This window comes from Hyla sarda, chromosome 4 (assembly GCF_029499605.1).
Source record: "Hyla sarda isolate aHylSar1 chromosome 4, aHylSar1.hap1, whole genome shotgun sequence".
NCBI classification, from domain to species: Eukaryota; Metazoa; Chordata; class Amphibia; order Anura; family Hylidae; genus Hyla; species Hyla sarda.
The window spans coordinates 197,574,671-197,599,616 of record NC_079192.1 but is presented as its reverse complement, the minus strand read 5'-3'; the positions used below and the strand labels follow the sequence as shown (position 1 = coordinate 197,599,616).

The following is a 24,946-nucleotide window of genomic DNA, read 5'->3' as shown; positions in this document are numbered from 1 at the left end:
CCTAAAAAGTACTGGAAGGATTAGGATTTTTTAATAGAAGTAATTTACAAATCTGTTTAACTTTCGGGCACCAGTTGATAAAAAAAAAAAAAAAAAAAAGTTCCACGGTAGTACCCCTTTAATAACTCCTTTTTGAGGAGGAAACAATTCATAACCTCTTCAGGTATTGCTGATAAGAAAAAGCCCCAAAACAAGTGAAATCTGCTCAGTAAGTGACAGTCTGCCATTACATATACATAAGGGAAAACACAAACTTCCAGGAATCCAGATCTTTTGTTCTGCCAAATTACTCTGCAAGAAGGAATGTCCTGGGGAAAAATGGACACGAGGACAATGCCAGAAGCAGAATGAGAGCCTCTCCTCTTCCTGCTGAAGGTTTGGCATATGGTTCAAGAAAACCAAGACACTCACATTTATTTATTGTACTCAAACACATAAGTATTCAAGCCTTAAGAACAAAAAATGTCAAAACGCAAGCAGCTACAATGGTGTGTTACGAAACCTCAGGCTAGGGAGAGTTGGAGGGTGGGCCTCTTGCATGTTTGAAGTGCTTTGTTCTTTAAAGGGAATCAGACACCAGTATCACCAACACTAGCCTGCTGGCACAGGGTAATACTGCGAGGACACTAATTCCAGCGCTGTGTACCTTTTCTTCCCACGTGACCCTGTTGCAGAGTTATGCATTAAAATCAGAATATGCTAATTAGGTGCTTTGGTGCACTGGGGCGTTCGGAGCCCGTTAGTACACTCTTCAGCCAAGCGGGCTCCGCCATGTACAATCACCCCTTCATAAATATTCATGGACCTGGGCTTCATTCTATATAGGGGACATGTAACACGACCCTTTACATGATCCTCAGTCACAGGACCTTCAGCCATATTCTCTTTTATACTGCACTGCTGAGCTCTGCCCCCACATGTACAAGTCATATGATTGTGACATCATCACAGGTCCTACACCTCCAGCATGTAGCGTCCTGATCCGGCAGAGCCCCCCGCCCCCCCCCCCCCCCCCGCCCCACACACACATATACAACATTAACAGCAGTGACTGCCAGACCAGGACCAATTCTGTACATGCTAGACACTGGTGACAGATTCCTTTTAACCTCTTAAGGACATGCGTCGTAATTGTATGGCGATGCACCAAGTAACTTTGCAACCAGCGCTATACATTTTTGTTAGAGCTAAAAAAAGAGTGTTAGTTTTGTGTTTTAAATTTACAGACAGTCCCTTTAAATATCCTGACATAGTACTCATTCCCAATAAAATGGTTTGATCAAGCAGGCAAATTCTGTACTTTAACAAAAATGCAACAGGGTTTATAAGATGAGAAAACAAAAAAACTAACATGATACATGTGCATGACAATAAGTCAAAATAGGAAACAGGATGGGGTGACCACAAATAGAGCCATATTGCTACACAACATAAGATCACACCATATCCACAGTCTGTACTGTTTAAGTGTACCTCTAATGTTTTAGGCAGTTTTATGAAAAAGGAATCACTTTACTCTGTGCATAAGATGATGAGTCCTCCTACTTTGTCTCCATAGCACTCTACCTAGCGCAAGACACAGGGCCATAGTATCACATTACCTAACACACAAAATACAAGAATATCTTTTTTTTTACCTCTTACTTTCTTCTCATTGTAAACTTTATTTCATTTCTGTACATTATTATGCCACATTGTCTTAACTTTCAGCACAATAGCTAGACATATGCTTTACAGCATCTACATAAATATCAGTAACAATAGAATAGAGAAGACCCTATTGACCCTGCCTGTGAGACTATTCATGAGACTTCTGAAAAGTCCTCTACAGAACAGGAAGAGCATCTTATTTTTAGTGGCCTAGTTGCCAGACTAAAAACTACAACATTTCAGGATTATTTAATAAAATTACTATTTTTATCAAATAGAAAAATGGAAATCTGTAAAAACCTTTAAACAATAAGTGCAACACAAAAAGTTATTTTAAGCAATAGGTTCTTTTCTGATGGCATTAAGTTTCCTTTAGAATAATAAGAGTAAAGGAATATGCAGAAGAAAGCAGAAATATAGGTGTAACAATGTGCCGTTACCCTTAGCAACAAAAATATGTGTACAGGTTTAAAGGTTATGCTCACCTTCTGGTGTTACACTCTGGGCACAACACCATATAGCGCTTTTCGCCAGGGCAGTAGGCTGTCCGCTGCTGCAGAAACCCGGGGAGTGCTGCCGGCACCACTCGGTCCGCGGTGGCTTGCATCTTGAATTCTTGACCGTCCCAGGTGTTCAGGACGGTCTAGAATTCAAGATGCAAGCCACCGCGGACTGCGGTGGGAAAAAGGGTGTGCAAGGCGCTCTGCTCCGGTTGAGAAAGTGCTCCTTTGACAAAGGAGCGGACTCAAGGGATTAATCAACGTTAGTTACATTCGGATAAAATGATATATAGATACAGTGGACGACTCGTTTCGAGGGGCAGGACCCCCTCTTCGTCAGGTCAGATAATCCTGACGAAGATTATCTGACCTGACAAAGAGGGGGTCCCGCCGCATCGAAACTCGTCGTCCACTGTAGCTATATATCATTTTATCCGAATGAAACTAACGTTGATAAATCCCTTGAGTCCACTCCTTTGTCAAAGGAGCACTTTCTCAACCGGAGCAGAGCGCCTTGCACACCCTTCTTCCCCCCGCAGTCAGTGGTGCCTTGCATTTTTAGAATAATATTTTCTTATGGTATACCTATTTATCCTTATTTAAATCTCTGATTCCTTTATGGATAACATTTTTGGTAAGTTTCTTCCTAGATGTGCAGATAGATAACCATTTCACGATAGACTCATACATGTATTCTGTAGAAAGATTGTGTCCTTCTGTCATAGATGATCGGCCGGTGATATGCTGAGCGCACTGTCATGTAAGGGGCCGGCCAGAGCTCCTTACATGACAATGCGCTCAGCCTATTACCGGCCGAAGCGAGACATCGCTGCGGTCGGCGATTGGCTGAAGCACAGTGTGACGTCCCAGGCTAAGGGAAGTAGGAAGTAGACAGCCCGGCTGACCAATCAGCTGTTGCGGAGCTACGGGGGAACGTAGGAAGGTAAGTGAAAGTTTGTTTTCTCTTTTTGCAGCCCGGGCAGGATGGAATAGGAATAGTCCACACCGGACATCTCCTTTAAAGGGAATGTGTCACCATTTTATTCTTTTAATAAATAAAATGATTCTATCAAGATAAAGCATTTCATTTCTGTATTTAGTTTTAGGACAATGTAGTTTTAATGTTATTTATTAATTAAGAATGTACTAGGGGCTGCCATTGTAGTCTCTTGTGGTGTGTCACTTCACAACACCTACACAGTTGCTTTATGGCAGGCACAGGGCATAAGAAAGTTAAGACTGAGAGGGTCTCATAGAAAAGCATGGGTTGCTTACTGCACATGTGCAAAACACAGGCTAAGTGAAATGAAAGGGGGAGCTAGCACCATTTTCTTGAAGTCCCTGAGGAGCAGTGACCTATCAAGAGACATCTAGTCTGTCCTTTACCACTCTTCAGACACCAACAAAATGGCGACAGTGGAATTGGAAAAATAAAAAGGATAAAAACCTCCCTCCTGTCCTTTTGCACAGAAGGAAGGTAGACAGGGAGGTTTACATTGCAGCAGCCAGACAAGTTGCTTGCTTTCACCAGTTATTAAAATTTTTCATATTTTGTGACAAGTAAAACATTTTTTTTAACTTGTTTGGGACTGAGGGCGTACCTGTACGCCCTCTGCCCACTCCCTTTCTATAACGAGGAGCCACACTGTGGCCCCACGTCATAGCGGGTCGGGCCCGGCCTCGAGCGGGACCCGTAGCTAATAGCGCGCGGCACTGATCGCGGTAACGCGTGCTATTAACCCTTTAGATGCGGCGTTCAAAGTTGAACGCCGCGTCTAAAGTGAAAGTACACTAATGTCGGTTAGCTCAGGGGGCTGTTCGGGATCTCCACGGTGAAATCGCGGCATCCTCAAGAGCTGTAGGACAGCAGGAGGGTCACCTACCTTGCTCCTCGCTGTCCGATCGCCAAATGATTGCTCAGTGCCTGAGATCCAGGCATGAGCAGTCAAGCGGCAGAATCATTGATCAATGGTTTCCTATGAGAAACCATTGATCAATGTAAAAGATCAGTGTGTGCAGTGTTCTAGCCCCCTATGGGAGCTATAACATTGCAAAAAAAAAAAAAAAAGTGGAAAAAAAAAAGTGAATAAAGATCATTTAACCCCTTCCCTAATAAAACTTTGTATCATCCCCCTTTTCCCATTTAAAAAAAAAAACACTGTAAATAAAAATAAACATGCGATATCGCCGAATGTCCGAATTATAAAAATATATCGTTAATTAAACCTCATGGTCAATGCGTCGGTGTGGAAATTTAAAAAAAGAAGAAAAAAAAACTAATTGTCCAAGGAAATAAAACAGAACACAATTTACTTGTCCCTTATGAAAACCTACTTATCCTGGTACACATAATAAATTCACCCAAAATAATACATAAATATGGTCTTTATTATTTAAAATTTTTTGTGAGCTGAAATTGGAGAAAAAAAAAATATATTTTTTTTTACGCCATTCACCTTGTGATGAAACTTACATGTTATTTTGATACTTTAGGTCAGCCTGATTACACTTTTTTTTTTTTACAATTTTTTCTTTTTTACTAATTTACATTTTTTTTTTTACTTTTTAATGAAACAAAAAAAAAAATATATAATAATAATTTCTGACCCCTGTAACCATATACTGGGCTGCATGAGGGATAATTTTTGCGCCGCAATATGCTGTTTACATCTGTACCGTCAACTCCTGGATAGTCTGTGGTGCAACGTGGCGTTGGTGGATAGAGTGAGACATGATGTCCCAGATGTGCTCTATTGGAGTCAGGTCTGGGGAACGGGCGGGCCAGTCCATAGCATCAATGCCTTCCTCTTGCAGGAACTGCTGACACACTCCAGCCACATGAGGTCTAGCATTGTCTTGCATTAGGAGGAACCCAGGGCCAACTGCACCAGCATATGGTCTCAAGGGGTCCGAGGATCTCATCTCGGTAAATAATGGCAGTCAGGCTACCATTGTGCAGCCCCCCCACAGAAATGCCACACCATTAATGACCCACCGTCAAACAGATCATGCTGGAGGATGTTGCAGGCAGCAGAACGTTCTCCACAGCGTCTCCAAACTGTCACATCTGCTCAGTGTGAACCTGCTTTCATCAGCACAGGGCGCCAGCGGCCAATTTGCCAATCTTTGTGTTCTCTAGCAAATGCCAAACATCCTGCACGGTGTTGGGCTGTAAGCACAACCCCCACCTGTGGACGTTGGGCCTCATACCACCCTCATGAAGTCTGTTTCTGACCATTTGAGTGGACACATGCACATTTGTGGCCTGCTGGAGGTCATTTTGGAGGGCTCTGGCAGTTCTCCTCCTGCTCCGCCTTGCACAAAAGTGGAGGTAGCGGTCCTGCTGCTGGGTTGTTGCCCTCCTACGGCCTCCTCCACGTCTCCTGAAGTACTGGCCTGTCTCCTGGTAGTGCCTCCATGCTCTGGACACTACGCTGACAGACACAGCAAACCTTGCCACAGCTCGCATTGATGTGCCATCCTTGATGAACTGCACTACCTGAGTCCCTTTTGTGGCTTGTATACTCCGTCTCACGCTACCACTAGAGTGAAAGCACTGCCAGCATTCAAAAGTGACCAAAACATCTGCCAGGAAGCATAGGAACTGAGAAATGGTCTGTGGTCACCACCTGCAGAACCACTCCTTTATTTGGGGGGGTCTTGCTAATTGCCTATAATTTCCAACTGTTGTCTGTTCCATTTGCACAACATGTGAAATTGATTGTCAATCAGTGTTGCTTCCTGAGTGGACAGTGTGATTTCACAGAAGTGTGATTGACTTGGAGTTACAAAGTGCTGTTAAATAGTTCGGACAGTTGCGCATAATAAAAAAATTAAAAAAATTTGGTTTAAGTTTACATATTTTTTTAAATGGGAAAGGGTGGTGATGTGAACTTTTTATATGGAAGGAGTTCGTGTGTGTGTGTGTGTGTGTGTTCTTTTTTTATTTAATTTATTAAGGGGGTACTCCAGTGGAAAACAGTTTTTTTTATCAACTGGTGCCAGAACGTTTAACAGATTTGTAAATTACTTCTATATAAAAATCTTAATCCTTCCAGTACATATCAGCTGCTGTATACTACAGAGGAAGTTGTATTGTCCGTCAGACCACAGTGCTCTCTGCTGACATTTTTATCCATGTCAGGAACTGTCCAGAGTAGGAGCAAATCCCCATAGCAAACCTATTCTGCTCTGGGCAGTTCCTGACATGAACAGAGGTGTCAGCAAAAAGCACTGTGGTCAGACAGAAAAGAAATTCAAAAAGAAAAAACTTCCTCTGTAGCATACAGCAGCTGATAAGTACTTGGAAAGATTACAATTTCTATATAGAAGTAATTTACAAATCTGTTTAACTTTCTGGCACCAGTAGATTTAAAAAAAAAAATAAATTGTCTTCCACTGGAGTACCCCTAAAAAAATTTTTTTAATACACTTTATTACAGATCCACAGCAGATGAAGAGGTAAGCCCTTCGACTACCTCCACAGTGGATCAGAATGTAGTTACCATTTGACTACGTTTGGGCTATTAATGCTGTTGTTCAGTAAAAGACAACTTATCCTCTATTCACAGGATATATCCAAGCAGTTGGACCCCTGGCTGTTTGAAAGGAGTGTGTGTGTCGAAACGCCATTCTATGGGAACGCCATGCTTTTCTCAGGCATCTCCAGGGCTCCCATAACAAATAATGGAGTGTGTATCTGCAGCAGTTGCTCCTCTCAGAGAGCTAGGTTCTGATTCAGGAGATTGTAAAGGGATCCAAAGGTTTGCACCCCCCTATGATCAGAAACTGATCTACTATGCTGTTGACAGGGGATAAGTTGTCTTTAACGGGTTAAGGGGGTACTCCAGTGGAAAACTTTTTTTTTTTTTTCCATATCAACTGGCTCCAGAAAGTTAAACAGTTGTAATTTACTTCTATTAAAAAATCTTAACCCTTCTAGTACTTATCAACAGAAGTAGTTGAGGAGTTCTTTCCAGTCTGACCACAGTGCTCTCTGCTGACACCTCTGTCCATGTCAGGAACTGTCCAGAGTAGGAGCAAATCCCCATAGCAAGCCTCGCTTGCAGTGTGTGGTGGTAGACATCCACATTCTTTTTTGATGAGATGCCAACATAACTGGGAAGCCCAGCAATAATGGAGTAGTGTGAACCCAACCTGAAGAATATTGCATCATTATTTTACAAGACTACACATCTGATTCATGAGCTTTTTAGGTACAGTTTAAGAGGTGGCTTGTCAGGACCTGTAATAAAATGTTTGTAGTGCAGAGCAGAAGACAGAATTCAGCTACTAGACGTTTACTTATACCACATGTACTATGAACTTGAACATATACTAAACATATATATAAGGCTCCATTCACATCACCATTGCAGTCCGCAGTTGCCGAATCCGGCTGGGGGAGGGGAAAACTGGGCACTCCCGTACCCCAGCTGGACCGGCGCTGAAATCCATTTACTTTAACCCCTTAAAGTTTGGCCTTAAGGACTCAGACAATTAAATTTTTACGTTTTCATTTTTTCCTCCTCGCCTTCTAAAAATCATAACTCTTTTATATTTTCATCCACAGACTAGTATGAGGGCTTGTTTTTTGCGTGACCAGTTGTCCTTTGTAATGGCATAACTCATTATATCATAAAATGTATGGCGCAACCAAAAAACACTTTTTGTGGGGAAATTAAAACGAAAAACGCAATTTTGCTAATTTTGGAAGGTTTCGTTTTCACGCCGTACAATTTATGGTAAAAATGACATGTGTTCTTTATTCTGAGGGTCAATACGATTAAAATGATACCCATTATTATATACGTTTATATTATTGTTGCGCTTAAAAAAAAATCACAAACTTTTTAACCAAATTAGTACGTTTATAATCCCTTTATTTTGATGACCTCTAACTTTTTTATTTTTCCGTATAAGTGGCGGTATGGGGGCTCATTTTTTGCGCCATGATCTGTACTTTTTTTCGATACCACATTTGCATATAAAAAACTTAATACATTTTTTATAATTTTTTTTTTAATAAAATGTATTAAAAAAGTAGGAATTTTGGACTTTTTTTTTTTTTTCGTTCACACCGTTCACCGTACGGGATCATTAACATTTAATTTTAATAGTTCGGACATTTACGCACGCGGCGATACCAAATATGTCTATAAAAAATGTTTTTTACGCTTTTTGGGGGTAAAATAGGAAAAAACGGACGTTTTACTTTTTTATTCGGGGAGGGGATTTTTCACTTTTTTTTACTTTTACTTTTACATTTTTTTACATTTTTTTTTACACTTGAATAGTCCCCATAGGGGACTATTCATAGCAATACCATGATTGCTAATACTGATCTGTTCTATGTATAGGACATAGAACAGATCAGTATTATCGGTCATCTCCTGCTCTGGTCTGCTCGATCACAGACCAGAGCAGGAGATGCCGGGAGCCGCACGGAGGAAGGTGAGTGGACCTCCGTGCGGCGTTATGAATGATCGGATCCCCGCAGCGGCGCTGCGGGCGATCCGATCGTTCATTTAAATGGCGAACTGCCGCAGATGCCGGGATCTGTATTGATGCCTGCACCTGAGGGGTTAATGGCGGACGCCCGCGAGATCGCGGGCGTCGGCCATTGCCGGCGGGTCCCTGGCTGCGATCAGCAGCCGGGATCAGCCGCGCATGACACGGGCATCGCTCCGATACCCGCGGTTATGCTTAGGACGTAAATGTACGTCCTGGTGCGTTAAGTACCACCTCACCAGGACGTACATTTACGTCCTGCGTCCTTAAGGGGTTAATGAGCTGACCGGAGTCAAACAGTGACTCCGGTTGGCTCATTTCTGCCCCGATTCCGGTTTTGTGATCAGACCCGAAACCGTAGTATACGGTTTTCACCTCCCCCAGCCAGATCCGGCAACCGTAGGCTGCAATCGTGGTGTGAATGCAGCTTTAAACACCACACAATGCTAAAAAGTGAACCTTAACATCTAGTGAATGGACATTCATAACAGCCAAAAAGGTGTGGCCACAACATGTGCTTTTACCATGAATCGATGTGGTAATGTGACTTGTCTGTGTGGTTTGGCAAGTCCTCCCCCCCCCCCCCCCTCACATTTTTAGTACATTTTAGAAATTTTTTGTGGGACAGTCACATTAAACACATACATTACAGAAAGCAAGCATCACAGAGTCCATCAAGGATATATGTTAAAGGAAAACAGTAATCCGTTCACCTGTACTATAACCTGATACAGGAGTGAACAGGAGACCGATGCGCGGTCTCGGACTGCTATACTTACCTGCAGTCCGGAGCCCCGCTCCTCTCCCCCATCTTCCAGCGCTGACTTGCGCTTTGAGGCGGGCCCGCCAGCTGGATTTAAATATTCATAAGCGCCGGTCACGTGAGCGCTCCTGCCTACTGAGTGCTCACATGACCGGAGCTTATGAATATTTAAATCTATCCGGCGGGCAAGCCTCAAAGCGCAAGTCAGCGCTGGAAGATGGGGACCTTTGGGGAATCGGGGCTCCGGACCGCAGGTAGGTATAGCAGTCCGAGACCCCACATCGGTCTCCTGTTGACCCGCACTATAAACCGGTGTATCGGGTTATATTGCGGGTGAACAGGTGACCGTTTTCCTTTAAAGGAATACCCTGAGGATAAGTTTGACAGGTGCCACTTCCCCTAGTAAAAAAAAAAAAAAAAATCAATCATGTATAAATTTCCATGGAACAGCGCATTAACCTGTGCTATTCCATACAGCAGAAAGGAAAGTCCAATAGAAACCAAATAATTGAGGCCAAAATGACACTCTTTGAGGCAATGTTCACACAGAGAAATTTTAGAGTGGATTACGCTGGAATATTCCCCAAAATTTATTGCACATTATGTGCAATGGAATTACACTGTTTCATTCACACAGTGGAAATTCTGCATTCCGGACTCTGCAAAATTTAAAGAGGTCTTTAAATTTTGAAGAATTCCTTCCAAGTATGTGGAAATCCCATCGCCCGAAGCCCGGTACATGCAGTTACGGGCGCCAGGCAGGTGAATTCTGCTGACATTTAGCCCTGCTTCGGGCAAGCAGGGTCGGACAGACAACACGACGGCACTCAGGGTGTATGAAGCAGGCTCCTGACTTGTGCCCGCTCCATACCTGGTAAGCTGATTTCAGTAGCTGTCAGTGGCGTCTAAAGGGACATGTAAATGCTCCCCGGTGGTCTAATGGGGTGAATCGCACCCCACTAGATTTCTCCTAAAAGTCCTCTAAGGGACTAATAAAGTGTTTAAAAAAAAATTAAAAGTATAATAAAAGTTTAAAAGTCCTAAAAATGACCTAAAGTATTAAAATAACAGGTCAAATGGTAAATGGCGTAAAAACAAAAAAACACCAAATTTGCTCAATTATCTTTATTTTATTTACAATTCGCCAAATTTTTTTGTTTGTGTTTTGGAGCATATGCTATGGAAAAATAAAAGGTGTCATTACAAATTAGTCCCACCAATTAGTCCCACAAAAAAAACAATCCTCATGAGTATGTAGATGGAAAAATAAAAAAATAAAGAGTTATGGCTAACATACAAAAATTGGCCCAGACAAGTGGATTGTCATGAGGGACAAGTAGATTGGGATCTTTATAGACACATCTAGATATACAATTCCATCCAATTTTCAAGGATAGAAAAGTATGAACTTGACTGATTTTGCGTACCTGTGCTTCTACAGCCTTTAGTGTGTACAGTACACTTGTACACAGTCCATGTGATTCCGAGTTACAGAATGCCTTGCATCTGCCCTTCTGTCTTTCTCCAACCTGTGTGAGCTGTCCTTTAGGGTTTCTATCCCCCCCGTCTACTATCTGAGCTGGTATACTTGCATTGAGGGGACGGGACGTAGCGTCACACGGGGGCGGAGTCCTGACGTCACAGACTTCCGTTCCCGTGGTCGCGATCGAGACCCTCCAGCACTTCCAGACATCAAACAGGTGAGTGCCACATGCAACATTGCGGGGGTCCCCAGCGGCGGGACCCCCGCGGTCAGACTTCTTATCCCCTATCCTTTGGATAGGGGATAAGATGTCTAGGGTGGGTGTACCCCTTTAAGGATGTTAGATTTCACTTTGTGGATATTTCCAATGACTGATTTTGGTCACAGCCATAGTAGCTAATAGTCAACAAAAAGTGAGCATTATGGAGATTTTATCGTACCAAAGTGAAAAAAATAGTGAAAAAAGTACTGAAGCAAGAAAAGAAAAGGGACAAAAAACTATGGGGCAAATTTACCAAAACCTGGGGAGAGGAAAAGTTGCCCATAGCAACCAATCAGATTGCTAATTTCATTTTTCAAAGGTCTTTTTAAAAATAAAATAAGCAAGCTGATTGGTTGTTATGGGCCACTAACCCGCTTTTATTCTGCCTAGGTTTTGATAAATTCATGTATCATGAGATAATTGATGTATTATGGAAAACAGTTTTTTAGTAAACTTGCAAAAATGACTGGAATTTGACAGACCCGACTAAAAGCCTAAGGGGTCCCCATCAGACGCTACTGGTAAAGGCCACTGGGAATGGAGGTATTAGATTATCAGTCTTGATGTCGACATGATCTGCAGTCTGTATAAAGGCCTTAATATACACTAAAAAAACACTGGGTGAACCTGTCAATTTTGGCTGGACTGGCTGACTAATAGTGCATGAGGGACAATCACATTTTTCTTAAGACAGAGGTCTACCGTCAGCCATTAGGAACAATCTTTTTACCAAACAATGGTCGGACAAAATGTATAAAACCATTATTATATGTATGACCAGATTACTCAACGCTCTCCAGTCAGAAGACATGAATGCTTGACTGACCTCATGTGTATAGAGGGATCGTCTTTTGGGCAAATGAATGTTCATCCATCAACTATTCCGTTGGGATGGACCCTTTAACACAGGGATTCTCAACCGGTGGTCGCCACCGGTTGTTCAGGGGTACGCCAATGTGCTGACAAATACCGGCCATGCATTGGCCAGTATTTGTCAGCACATAGCGGAGAATCGCGGGAATGTAAGGGAGCTGCGTGGTTGCGGGGGAGACGTGTGACCTCCCATGAAGTTGAGCGGAGGTGCCGCACAGCGCAGGAGGGCGTCACACGCCAGTGCGGCCCCGCCGAACGGGACATGCTGCTTGCATGGACAGGCCACACGGGACCGCAGGATGCCAGGTTAAGTTTTTTTTTAAAAAGTGAAAAATGTATATGTGTAAATATATATATATATATATTAGCACATGGAAATCGGGGGGAGAAATAATAGCACAAGGCATTAAGATGGAGAGGGGGGGGGGAAGGATAATGGCAAAAGGAGATGAGAGGGAGGGGGGGATAATGGCACAAGGAGATTAATATGGAGGGGGGTGATGATTATCCCCCCCTCCATATTATTCTCTCCCCCCCCCCCCCCCCCCCGTCCCTCTGATTCCCTTTTGCCATATTTGGCACAAGGGGATTAATATGGAGGTGGGGGGGAGTAATGATTCACCCTCCCCATCCATCTTAATCTCTTGAGCCATTATTCCTCCCTCCCTCTGATCTTCTTGCACCATTTCCCCCCTCCATCTTAATCCCCTTGTGCCATTCCCCCCTTCCTCTGATCCCTTTTGCCATATAGGATAATAATGGCACAAAGGGATTAAGATGGAGGGGGGAAAATTGTCACAATGGGATTAAGATGGAGGGGGGAATAATGGCACAAGGGGATTAAGATGCAGGGGGAATAATGGCACAAGGGGATTAATATGGAGGGGGTTGATTATCCCCCCCTTCCATCTTAATCTCTTGTGCCATTATTCCTCCCTCCCTCCCTCCGATCCTCTTGCACCATTTCCTCCCCCCCCCCCCTCCATCTTCATCCCCTTGTGTTATTATTCCTCCTCCATCTTAATGCCCTTGTGCCATTTCCCCCTTCCTCTGATCCCCTTTTGCAACATTGGATCATAATGGCACAAGGGGATTAAGATGGAGGGGGGAATAATGGCACAAAGGGATTAAGATGGAGGGTAGAAAAGTGGCACAAAGGGATTAACATGGAGGGGGTTGATTATCCCCCCCCCCCCCCCGTCATCTTGATCCCTTTGTGCATTCCCCCTCCATTTTAATCCACTTGTGCTATTATTCCACCCTCCATCTTAATCCCCTTGTGCCATTATTCCCCCACCATCTTAATCCCCTTGTGCCATTATTCCCCCACCATCTTAATCCCCTTGTGCCATTATTAACCCACCATCTTAATCCCCTTGTGCCATTATTAACCCACCATCTTAATCCCCTTGTGCCATTATTAACCCACCATCTTAATCCCCTTGTGCCATTATTAACCCACCATCTTAATCCCCTTGTGCCATTATTAACCCACCATCTTAATCCCCTTGTGTCATTATTAACCCACCATCTTAATCCCCTTGTGTCATTATTAACCCACCATCTTAATCCCCTTGTGCCATTATTAACCCACCATCTTAATCCCCTTGTGCCATTATTCCCCCAACCATCTTAATCCCCTTGTGCCATTATTCCCCCAACCATCTTAATCCCCTTGTGCCATTATTCCCCCAACCATCTTAATCCCCTTGTGCCATTATTCCCCCAACCATCTTAATCCCCTTGTGCCATTATTCCCCCTCCATCTTAATCCCCTTGTGCTATCATTCTCCCCTCCCTCTGATTCCCTTTTACCGTATCGGATAATAATGGCTAAAGGGGATTAAGTATCGCATTAGTATAAAGGTAAGCACGCGCCTTTGTTCAGTGCAAATTTACGCGGGAGGGGTACCCGCGGACATACTTTCAGCCTTTGGGGGTACAGTCACCAAAAAAGTTGAGAACCACTGCATTAACACATTTCCATATGCAGCAGGAAAGATCCCATCAATATACGGTAAATGTATAGGCTAAGGCTAAGAGTGTCATATTGACCTCTGGACAACATACATGGGGTTTACGCTTATTTGCAGTATATAATAAGATCCTACTGTATGGCACCTATTAAATATATACATATTAAGAGCTTTTTACACTAAATGGGGAAAAGGGATCAAACTGTCTTAGGGTGAAAAATTCTATTTGTTGCCCATAGCAACCAAACAGCTCAGTTTTCATTTTACCAGAGAAATTTGAGACATGATAGCTGAGCTATTGGCTGCTATGGGCAACAAAGATAATCTTACTATAAGACAGCACAACAAATCTCTCCCAAAACATTTAGAGAGAGGGGTACACTGCAAATGTGTCCACAACAAAAAGATTAATGTTGCACGCCTAGATCGTGGTACCTTTTAGCTAAAGTAAATGTAAAGGGAACCTGACACCATATATAACTTGTGGCAACATATTACGTAGGATAACCTGGATGTCCTCCTTTATGTCCGCAAAGTCACAGAAAATTACTTTTAAGAGTGTACCGACCTATATGCTAATAAGGCTCAAGCAGTCATGATTGAAAGCCCGGACAAGGCCGTCATCACTGCTCTTCATTGACATCTCTTACAGGCCTATAGAAGCGATACCTTTGGGCATACAGCAGCTTCAAGGCTAGCGCAAGACTTCAGGGAGAAGAGTAGCACTGTCGGCCATGCCCAGGCTGTCAATCAGGAGTGATTACAGCCCCAGGATGCCATGACTACTTTGTGAGGCCGCACGCCCGGTGACTACTTGAGCCTTCTTAGCATGTGGCACATTTAAAATAATATTTTTATTTTATTTTATTTTATTTTTTGCACTACTGCGGATGGGCAGGAGGACATCAGGATATTGTGATAAACTTCATTTTCCCCTATATAACGTGTTAGCACCGGTTATATAAGGTCGATTCTGGTGACAGGTTCCCTAAACTTTAGATGTAACATAGAAGAATCCTGGAATATAAAACTCTCTGGTTGCGCAATTTGTGCTGTGGCCTAAATGAAGGAAGTGCCTCTATTCTATAGGGAGAATCTGTCATGTGCTGCTATACAGTCTACTAAGGTCAGTATTTCCCAACCAGGATGTCTCCAGCTGTTGCACCACTACAGTGGTAGCATGATATGGCGTCTACAACCCACACAAGTAGCTCAGATAGAGCAGCTCATCCAGGATGGAAAATCAATGCGAGCTGTGGCAAGAAGGTTTGCTGTGTCTGTCAGCGTAGTGTCCAGAGCATGGAGGCACTACCAGGAGACAGGCCTGTGTGAGGTGGTTTTTTGCGCTACATCAGGAGACGTAGAGGAGGCTGTAGGAGGGCAACAACCCAGCAGCAAGACCGCTACCTCCGCTGCAAGGAGGAGCAGTGCCAGAGCCCTACAAAATGACCTCCAGCAGGCCACAAATGTGCACGTGTCCAAACAGTCAGAAACAGACTCCATGAGGCTGGTAGGAGGGTCTGGCGTCCACAGGTGGGGGTTGTGCTTACAGCCCAACACCGTGCAGGATGTTGAACATTTGCCAGAGAACACCAAGACTGGCAAATTTGCCACTGGCACCCTGTGTTCTTAACAGATGAAAGCAGGTTCACACATAGCACATGTTACAGAGTCTGGAGACGCCATGAAGAACGTTCTGCTGCCTACAACATCCTCCAGCATGACTGGTTTGGCGGTGGGTCAGTAATGGTGTCAGGTGGCATTACCTCTGGCAAGCCCTCCATGTGCTTTCCAGAGGTAGCTTGACTGCAATTAGGTAGAGATGAGATCCTCAGACCCCTTGTGAGACCATATGCTGGTGCGGTTGGCCCTGGGTTCCTCCTAATGCAAGACAATGCTAGACCTCATGTGGCTGGAGTGCATCAGCAGTTCCTGCAAGAGGAAGGCATTGATGCTATGGACTGGCCCGCCCATTCCCCAACCTGAATCTGATTGAGCACATCTGGGACATCATGTCTCGCTCCATCCACCAACGCCACATTGCACCACAGACTGTCCAGGAGTTGGCAGATGCTTTAGTCCCATGTTACATATTCATTAAGTACTTCTTATACACTGCTCAAAAAAAAAAAATTAATGGAATAGTAAGGCCCCTTTCACACTATACATTCATCTGTTTCAAAGATCCATTATAATGTTCCGTTATGAAAACCATGAAAATCAGCCGTTACAAAATCCCATTATAGTCTATCGGATGTTTGCATTATCCGTTTTAACCCGTCATAGCCCGTTATTAATAACAAACGTTATTTTGTGATAGGAGAAAGAACAGAAGAAACAGTGCATGTACTACTTCTCCTGTTACTTTTTCCCGTCACAAAACAGTCGTTATTAATAACGGGCTATGACGGGCTAAAACGGATAATGTAAAAATCCCATAGACCATAATGGGATTTTGTAACGGCCAATTTTCAGGGTTTTCATAACGGAACATTATAATGGATCTTTGAAACAGATGAATGTATAGTGTGAAAGGGGCCTTAGTATTCCCTTTATTTTCTTGAGCAGTGTATAAGAAGTACTTAATGAATAACATGGGACTAAGTACGGATACAGCAGCTATTCTCCGGGATCCAGCACTGCCAACTAGTTTTCACAGTTTCGGGCACCGGACCAGAAGAATAAATGACTCTGCACATCAAGAACCGCACCACAGTGTAACCGGAGCCCTGGACGCTGCGCTAGATTGCACAACCACAACAGGACGGACCAAACAGGAAGCCACACTGGTACCGACCCGTGTGCCCGGACACCAAGAGTAGCCACTCCGGCACCAGGCCCTTCTCCGGTACTGGACCCTCTGTAGTAAAGTAACGTGACCTAACGTAAGGGAGCCCGAGGAAAAGTCTGCGTCAGGAGCGGGCACGGAGCACAAGGACACGTAGGAAGAGAATCGGGGCGCACCCCAGCGCTTACCCTCCAAGCACCGCACCCAGATCCCGCACACAACAACTTCCAGCAGGCAGAAAATGTCTGACGCTTCTCAGGCACACACACCGTCCTCCTCGGGGGGGACATCGACCTCAGGAAGTGATCCGAGCCAGAAGAAAAAAAAAAGAAGAGAAAGTGAAAGCTCACCCGGAAGGAGATGGAGCACGGTCTGTGCGCATCCTTCCTGTTCATCTCCTGTACTGCAGTAATGTCTGCCCTATGGAGGGTTAATTCTAGATAGAAGAAGCACAGCAGGGACATCATGAAGGGGCCCTGTTCTGTCTCCTAGTACATACACTGTAGATCTTGTGGACTGCAATATACTACCAGTACATTTTCTTCTATCCCTACCCTTACATGCTCACCTATAGAGGGAGATCAAAACCTGTTTAGAGGAAAAGTTGGCCAGTTGCCCATAGCAACAAATTAGATCTCTTCTTTAATTTTTTTTTTTTTTAAAGCCTCTAAAATATGAAAGAAGTGATCTGATTGGCTGCCATGCACAACTGGTCAACTTTTCCTCTGCACAGGTTTGGATCAATCTCCCCCATAGTACCCACATTAACATCTAATGTTTGATGGAGTGTTTGTCATCTAAAAGATCATCTTCTATGTGATCTTTCTAAGGCCACAGTCACACTAAGATTGTGCTTTCCATTGCATGTTTATGTGGTGCCAATGTAATTAAGCACAGACAGTCAGACCCCATTGATTTCGGAGGCCTCCATGTAGTCAGCTAGTGACTGTGTTTCCTGAATGTATACATGTTTTGACTCAGACTCAAAAGGGTGCTGTACTGTACTCTGATTTTGAATCCTGGTAAAAATATGGCTAGGTTCATACTGCCATTGTGCTCCGACCTATTTAGGGTCTGTTCGCCTCTTTTTGATGACGCAAAACAGACGCTGAACGGGTTGAAGCACAACTATCACCGCCAGGTCCTGATAGATCCCATTTACTTGGGGTCCGGTGGATGTCTGGTATTTACAAGAGTTAAGTGGAATAAAAATAGGAGCTTCTTTTACCAGAGCACAACACCCATGTGAATGAGAGCTAAGTATTCAACTGGGCCAATTCCTGTCTGTGCTTGTATATGCCGGCATCCCTTTTATGATGTCACTGAGGGCACACTCATAATGTGAACCAATCACATCAGGAGGTGCTATTAACTTGTATTCGGTGGAGGCAAAGAGGGCTACCACTTCAAATTCTTTGACATAAGAAAAGGGACGTCTTAAATTGATAGGCCTAGAGGCACCATGTGGTTGTAGCCACTTGAAGCAAAAAATGTTGTTTTGTGGCCCATTATCCACCTCATTGATGTTTATTCCTGGACACTTAAAGGAGTAGTCCAGTGGTGACTCAGTGGTGAGCAACTTATCCCCTATCCTAAGGATAGGGGATAAGTTGCAGATCGCGGGGGGTCCGACCGCTGGGGCCCCCTGCGATCTCCTGTACGGAGCCCCGACAGCCCGCGGGAAGGGGGCGTGTCGACCTCCGCACGAGGCGGCGGCCGACACGCCCCCTCAATACAACTCTATGGCAGAGCCGAAGCGCTGCCTTCGGCAATCTCCGGCTCTGCCATTTAGATGTATTGAGGGGGCGTGTCGGCCGCCGCCTCGTGCGGGGGTCGACACCTGCTATCTGGGCGGATAGCTGGGGCCCCGTACAGAGAGATCGCAGGGGGCCCCAGCGGTCGGACCCCCCGCGATCTCAAACTTATCCCCTATCCTTAGGATAGGGGATACGTTTTTCACCACTGGACTACCCCTTTAAAGAGAACCTTTCACCAGTTGTATGCAGCCTAAACCGCAAGCAGCCTAAAACTGGTGCAGTCAGTCCGATCCCAAAACACACAATGATTTACTCAGAAACACTCGGGCATTTTAGAGTAAGGCTATCCTTCATATAAGATAGAGCCAGGGACAATTGATAGGATTCAGATTATTGGGCAGACTAGATGGGCCAAATGGTTCTTATCTGCAGACACATTCTATGTTTCTATTATAGTTTAACCCCTTCCGACCCCAGGACATATGCATACATCCAAGTTGCTAGCTTGTTAGCGCAACTGGACATATGTATACGTCCTCGTGATATCCTGCTCAGCGCGATGCACTGTAGAAGATTGCCTGCAGGGCCCGGCTGTCAAACGCTGGGGTCCCACCGCAGCTGACAAGACTGGGATCACGCCGGTATCAGCAGCATTAACCCCATAGATGCCATGATCAGTCATGATGACGGAATCAGTGGGGTTGACAGGGGGAGGGGGCTCCCCCTATCCATCAACGGCGATCGCGGGATCCCGTTGGTTGCCATGGCAGCAGGAGGCCAGCTGATGGCCTCCTGTCTGCCTAGTATGGCAGCCTGTCAGGTCCAGCCATAGGCTGGATCGCACAGGCTGTTAATCAGTGTAGTACTGACTGTTATACTGTGCTACTGTACTATATATATATATATAATTGTACCAACACACAGAATAAAAATAATATAATTTTCCAGTTTTTCACAATATTTTGCAGTTTTTCACAAAAAATGCTGCATGAATCAACAAAGATTTACCACTAATATAAAGTACAATATGTCACGAAAAAACTATCTCAGAATCGCATCGCTAAGTAAAAGCGTGTCAGAGGAATTACCACTTAAAGAGACACATGCCAGATTTGAAAAAATTTGGCCGTGTCATTAAAGGGATACTCCGGTGAAAACCAATTTTTTTTTTTTTTAAACAACTGGTGCCAGAAAGTTAAACAGATTTGTAAATTACTTTTATTTAAAAATCTTAACACTTCCATTACTTATCAGCTGCTGTATGCTCCACAGGAAGTTATTTTCTTTTTAAATGTATTTTCTGTCTGACACAGTGCTCTCTGCTGACATCTCTGTCTGTCTCAGGAACTGTCAAAAGCAGGATAGGTTTGCTATGGGGATTTGCTCCTGCTCTTGACAGTTCCTGAGACAGACAGAGGTGTCAGCAGAGAGCACTGTGATCAGACAGAGCAGCAGCTGATAAGTACTGGAAGGGTTAAGATTTTATATAGAAGTAATTTACAAATCTGTTTAACGTTCTGGCACCAGTTAATTAAAAAAAAATGTTTTTCACCGGAGTACATCTTTAAGGTAAAAACAGGTGGCATCCTTAAAAGAGTAGTCTGGTGAAAAATAACTTACAGATAAGTTACAGATCACGGGGGGGGGGGGGGGGTCCGAGCGCTGGGACCCCCCACGATCTCCTGCACGGAGCCCCGGCAGTTTGCCGGAAGCTGACGTCCGTACCCGCAGGAAGCCGCGGCCGGCACACCCCCTCCATGTATCTCTATGGGGTACAAAGAGGGGTGTGTCGTCCGGCAGGAGATTGCGGGGGGTCCCAGCGTTCAGACCCCCTCCTTTGGATAGGGGATAAGTTATATTTCACCAGACAACTCCTCTAAGGGGTTAAAAATGCTGTTGTTAGTAACCAAGGTGGTGCAGGCTATACGTCTCACCATATAGATTGGAAGAGACTCATCACTCAGTGCTAGTGGAGCGGAGAGCAGCTGTCAGGACCACCCCCAATGACTACTACTACTGGGTCCCGATGTCATTTTTAAACTGATTTTATCTGAAAGCTTCATATTATTTCATAGTAAATCATAGAGTGTCAGATTCATGCTGCCTCCACCAATTTTATGCTGACCATGTTATGGGCAGCATAAAACTGGTGACAGGTTCCCTTTAACTTTATTTTTTACTGATCCCTTTATTAGCTGGCATTCAGTTCCATTCCTGACCAACCCTAGACCACGTGATTGGCAAACATACTTGCTGAAACTTAAATCCAATTATGTGTGTCGCAGAAGTCACTTTCTCTTTCACTACAATGAGAATCAAACTATTGGAATAAGTAGAGAAAGTGCACCTAACCTGGTCATATTGGTCAAGACAGGAACAGCACTAAGAACTGACTAATGAAGACACTGGTTTACATTTTGCAGGGAGCTCCTTAAAGGTCATGAATTACATTTTTATTTTTGCTTTGTATTTAGACTAAGTTTCCACTTGGGTTTTTTTCTGGCTGTTTTTGGATATCTGCCACTGCAGTTTAGGAGCCAAAGTCAGAAGTGGATCCATAAGGCTAAGTTTCCTCTTGGTTTTTTTTTCTGGCAGTTTTTGAGCCAAAGTCCAAAAGTGGATCCAAAAGGGAGGAGAAGTATAAGTCCTTCCTTTATATGTCCTATTCCTTTTAAAGGGGTTCTCCCTTGTTTATACTGTTTTTTGTTATTATGTTTGTGTTATGTGTGTATAAGTATGTGTTTTTTTATGTGTGTTTTGATTATGTATATATGTATTTTCTTACCTTTTGTGAAGATCCGGAAGCTGGCCCCTTTTTTCTTCCAGTGGCTTGCAGTGCACCTCGGCCTCCGCCATGTTGTGTTCGGTAAGTGGGATGTCGGGGGCTGTGTTCTTGCTTCTGTCCTTCCTATCTTCTGACGTCCGAGGCAAATATTTTCTTCCTGTTTCTTCCGTGGCTCAGCGACGAATCTGCGACCTCTTCCGGCGCATGTGCGGGTAGTTTTTTTTTTTTTTTTTACCAATAAAGTTTTTTTTGCCTAATTGACAAACTGTCTGCGCATGCGCGAGTACGCAAGTGCTACGCTAACAGCGTAGCGTACGTTAGGTCTACGCTAATAGCGTAGCTTCGTGCAAGCGCAGACAGTCTGTCAATTAGACAATAAAGTTTTTTTTGTCTAATTGACAAACTGTCTGCGCACACGCGAGTACGCAAGTGCTACGCTAACAGCGTGGCGTACGTTAGGTCTACGCTAATAGCGTAGCTTCGCGCAAGCGCAGGCAGTTTGTCAATTAGACAATAAAGTTTTTTTTTGTCTAATTGACAAACTGTCTGCGCTTGCATGAAGCTACACTATTAGCGTAGACCTAACGTACGCTACGCTGTTAGCGTAGCACTTGCATACTCGCGCATGCGCAGATAGTTTGTCAATTAGACAAAAAAACTTTATTGGTTAAAAAAAAAAAAACTACCTGCGCATGCGCCGGAAGAGGTCGCAGATTCGTCGCTGAGCCACGGAAGAAACAGGAAGAAAAGATTTGCCTCGGACGTCAGAAGATAGGAAGGACAGAAGCAAAAACACACCCCTCGACATCCCACTTACCGAACACAACATGGCGGAGGCCGAGGTGCACTGCAAGCCACTGGAAGAAAAAGGGGCCAGCTTCCGGATCTTCACAAAAGGTAAGAAAATACATATATACATAATCACAACACACATAAAAAACACATACTTATACACACATAACACACAAACATAATAACAAAAAACAGTATAAACAAGGGAGAACCCCTTTAAATACACTTCTGGCTTTGGCTCAAAAACTGCAGTGGCAGTTTTCCAAAAACTGACAGAAAAAAACCAAGTGGAAATTTAGCCTTATGGTGCAAAACATTTTCTCCATAGATCTTTATTAAAATGTTTGTGTAGTTTCTGTTTTAAAGCTTTTTATGCCATGTTAATAAATCTACAGCTTATGTGTCAATAGTTTTCCTCCAACATGTTATTCCTCTAGTCTATGGGTTGCTAAGCAAAAGTGGGCCTGATGTGTCTGATTTGCATAAATCTTTCCCATATGAGAAACTACAAAAAAATGATAATTTATAAAATCCTCTTTCTCATGCAGAACACATTTTGAATATCATATCCAGAAGGTGTGGTGCTTAGATCAACTCCAAAGAAAAAAACTACTTTTTATGTCCAGTATTTGTTGGAGATGTAGAAGTTCTATCCAACCATATTGGACTTTAGTCTTCAACCTATACGATCTGGTATGTTCTGGGAATTTCACACCCTCTCAGGAATGGGCCTTCTTTCCTTGAACCATGGCTCTCTCTTTCAAGCCAAAAACACCTACACCCACCTTTTTCTTTGTGTCTACGCCAACCCCATTTGTGTTCCTCTTTTTTGTTTTTAGACATACTTTTCTTCTCCCCGCTGGTGTGCAGAATGTATCATGATATACCAGTGAAATAATATGCTATAAAGTGCATGAAATACCGTACACAGAGCGCTTCTTTATTCTCATCAAACAAGGACTTTCGAGTGAGGTTTTCCAAAAGCTGTTGGCATAAGATAGAACGAGGTTTCATTTTCTATTTATGGATGAATCTTGTGGAGAATATTATGGAGAGAGTGGAGCACTACCACTAAGTAGGGTTCACTTAGACAGTAGATACCCTAGACAGTGAAAAGTAAGTTAAAGGGGTATTCTAGAAGATAATTGTAACATTTTAAAGTCAGTAATCGTTTTTGTTATGTTAGAATGACACCCTGAGCATTTTTAAATGTTTGATTTATCTTCTAAAATACCCCTTTAGGTCATGGGTACACACAGTATTTTAAGCCTTATTTTGGTACTAATTTTGGAAAGTATTTTTATCAAAGCCAGCAGTGGGTCCAAAACACGAAAAAGGGGGCATATGTTTCCATTAAACTTTTTTTTTGTGTTTGTTCCTCTTCTAGCGATCAAAATACAGAGCAGCCAAATGAGTACAAAATAAGCCTATGGCTAGATAGGGATATCATGATTTTGGCCATACTTGATTTTTATCTTGATAGCCCTTTCCAGATATGTGAAAAAGTAGAGAAAGTTTCCGGCTCTATCCTTGGTCTGGATCCCAAGCAAGGAGAGGGTGTGGACCTCACCCAGAACAATGGAAATGAAGAAAGCAAACTCCAGCTAAGCACAGGTGAATTCGGCTTTATTCACATCAACGAGGCAACAGGTACAGAGAGGAAGTGACGCGTTTCGGCCAGGTGCTGGCCTTAGTCGTACCACTAAGGCCAGCACCTGGCCGAAACGCGTCACTTCCTCTCTGTACCTGTTGCCTCGTTGATGTGAATAAAGCCGAATTCACCTGTGCTTAGCTGGAGTTTGCTTTCTTCATTTCCTTTCCAGATATGTCTTTTTTATATGTAAATAAGGCTTAAAGGGAAACTGAAACCAGCCCAATACACAAGATTGAAGTGCGGGCGAACCCGGATTAAAACGAGGTATAATTTACCTGGATCCGTGGTCCAGTTTCAGAGATAGACCCATTATTAGCCAGAATTGCTAATATGTAAATCGCCAGCTTTATGCAATGGAGGCAGGACCCGACATACCCAGCATCCCTGCCTCCATCCATTCTGCCCCAATATGCCGCCCACATATTGCTTACATGGGAAATGGGTCCTCCATAAATATGTGGTGGGCAGACACTGTACCTAATGGAGAAAACTCATCCCGTCTAATAGGGGAATCTGTCTATCCCCCTAATGTGGGGGCTGCCTACCTAGTGGGAAAAAGTGCTATTGCAAAGGTGGCACTATAAAGGTGAAGGGAGGATCTACCTAATGGAGGTACTAATGGCACAAAGGGATCAATAAGGCAGGGTTGGCCTACTCAATAGGGGATACATAGAATGTAGTGGTCTATCTACCTACTGTATTAGGGCAAAACGGAGGAGAATTATTACTATTTGGGACGCTACAGATGGGGTGTCTGTATAAAGGTGCCAAGGGGAAGGGGGCCCTTCCAGGTATTCAGGACAGGGATCCCCACACAAGCACAGTTTGAAATTGTGAGTGCATCTTTAATACAGTTGAATGTAGGCAGCACCTGGGGCTCCATCCTGTCACTTCCGATGTCTCTATTACATTGGAAACTCAGAGTAGTTGTGGGGAGCAGAGTAATGCAAGCTGCAGGGGAGCAATAGAGAGGTTATTTCATGGGGCCTACAGTATTGGGGTTTAATACTACATGGCGTGCGTGGCACACGCGCAACAGCTGATCGAGATCGGCGTCCGTGTCCGGCCGCACATGTTGTTCATTGCTGCACTTTAAAGGGGTACTCCCGTGGGAAACTTTTTTTTTTTCTTTTTAAATCAACTGGTGCCAAAA

At 43.8% G+C, this 24,946-nt stretch overlaps 1 protein-coding gene across 5 annotated transcripts in view; it reads right to left on the bottom strand.

The window, feature by feature from the left end:
* The window catches only part of TASOR2 (transcription activation suppressor family member 2), a gene marked incomplete at its 3' end in the record, with an annotated part of 97,448 nt that extends 80,313 nt beyond the window's left edge, over window positions 1–17,135 (bottom strand). For 2 of the 5 annotated variants that reach the window (XM_056573212.1, XM_056573219.1), the window contains 1 exon segment: window positions 16,994–17,135. 5 annotated transcript variants of the gene reach the window in all.
* Between the last annotated feature and the right edge of the window lie 7,811 nt (window positions 17,136–24,946).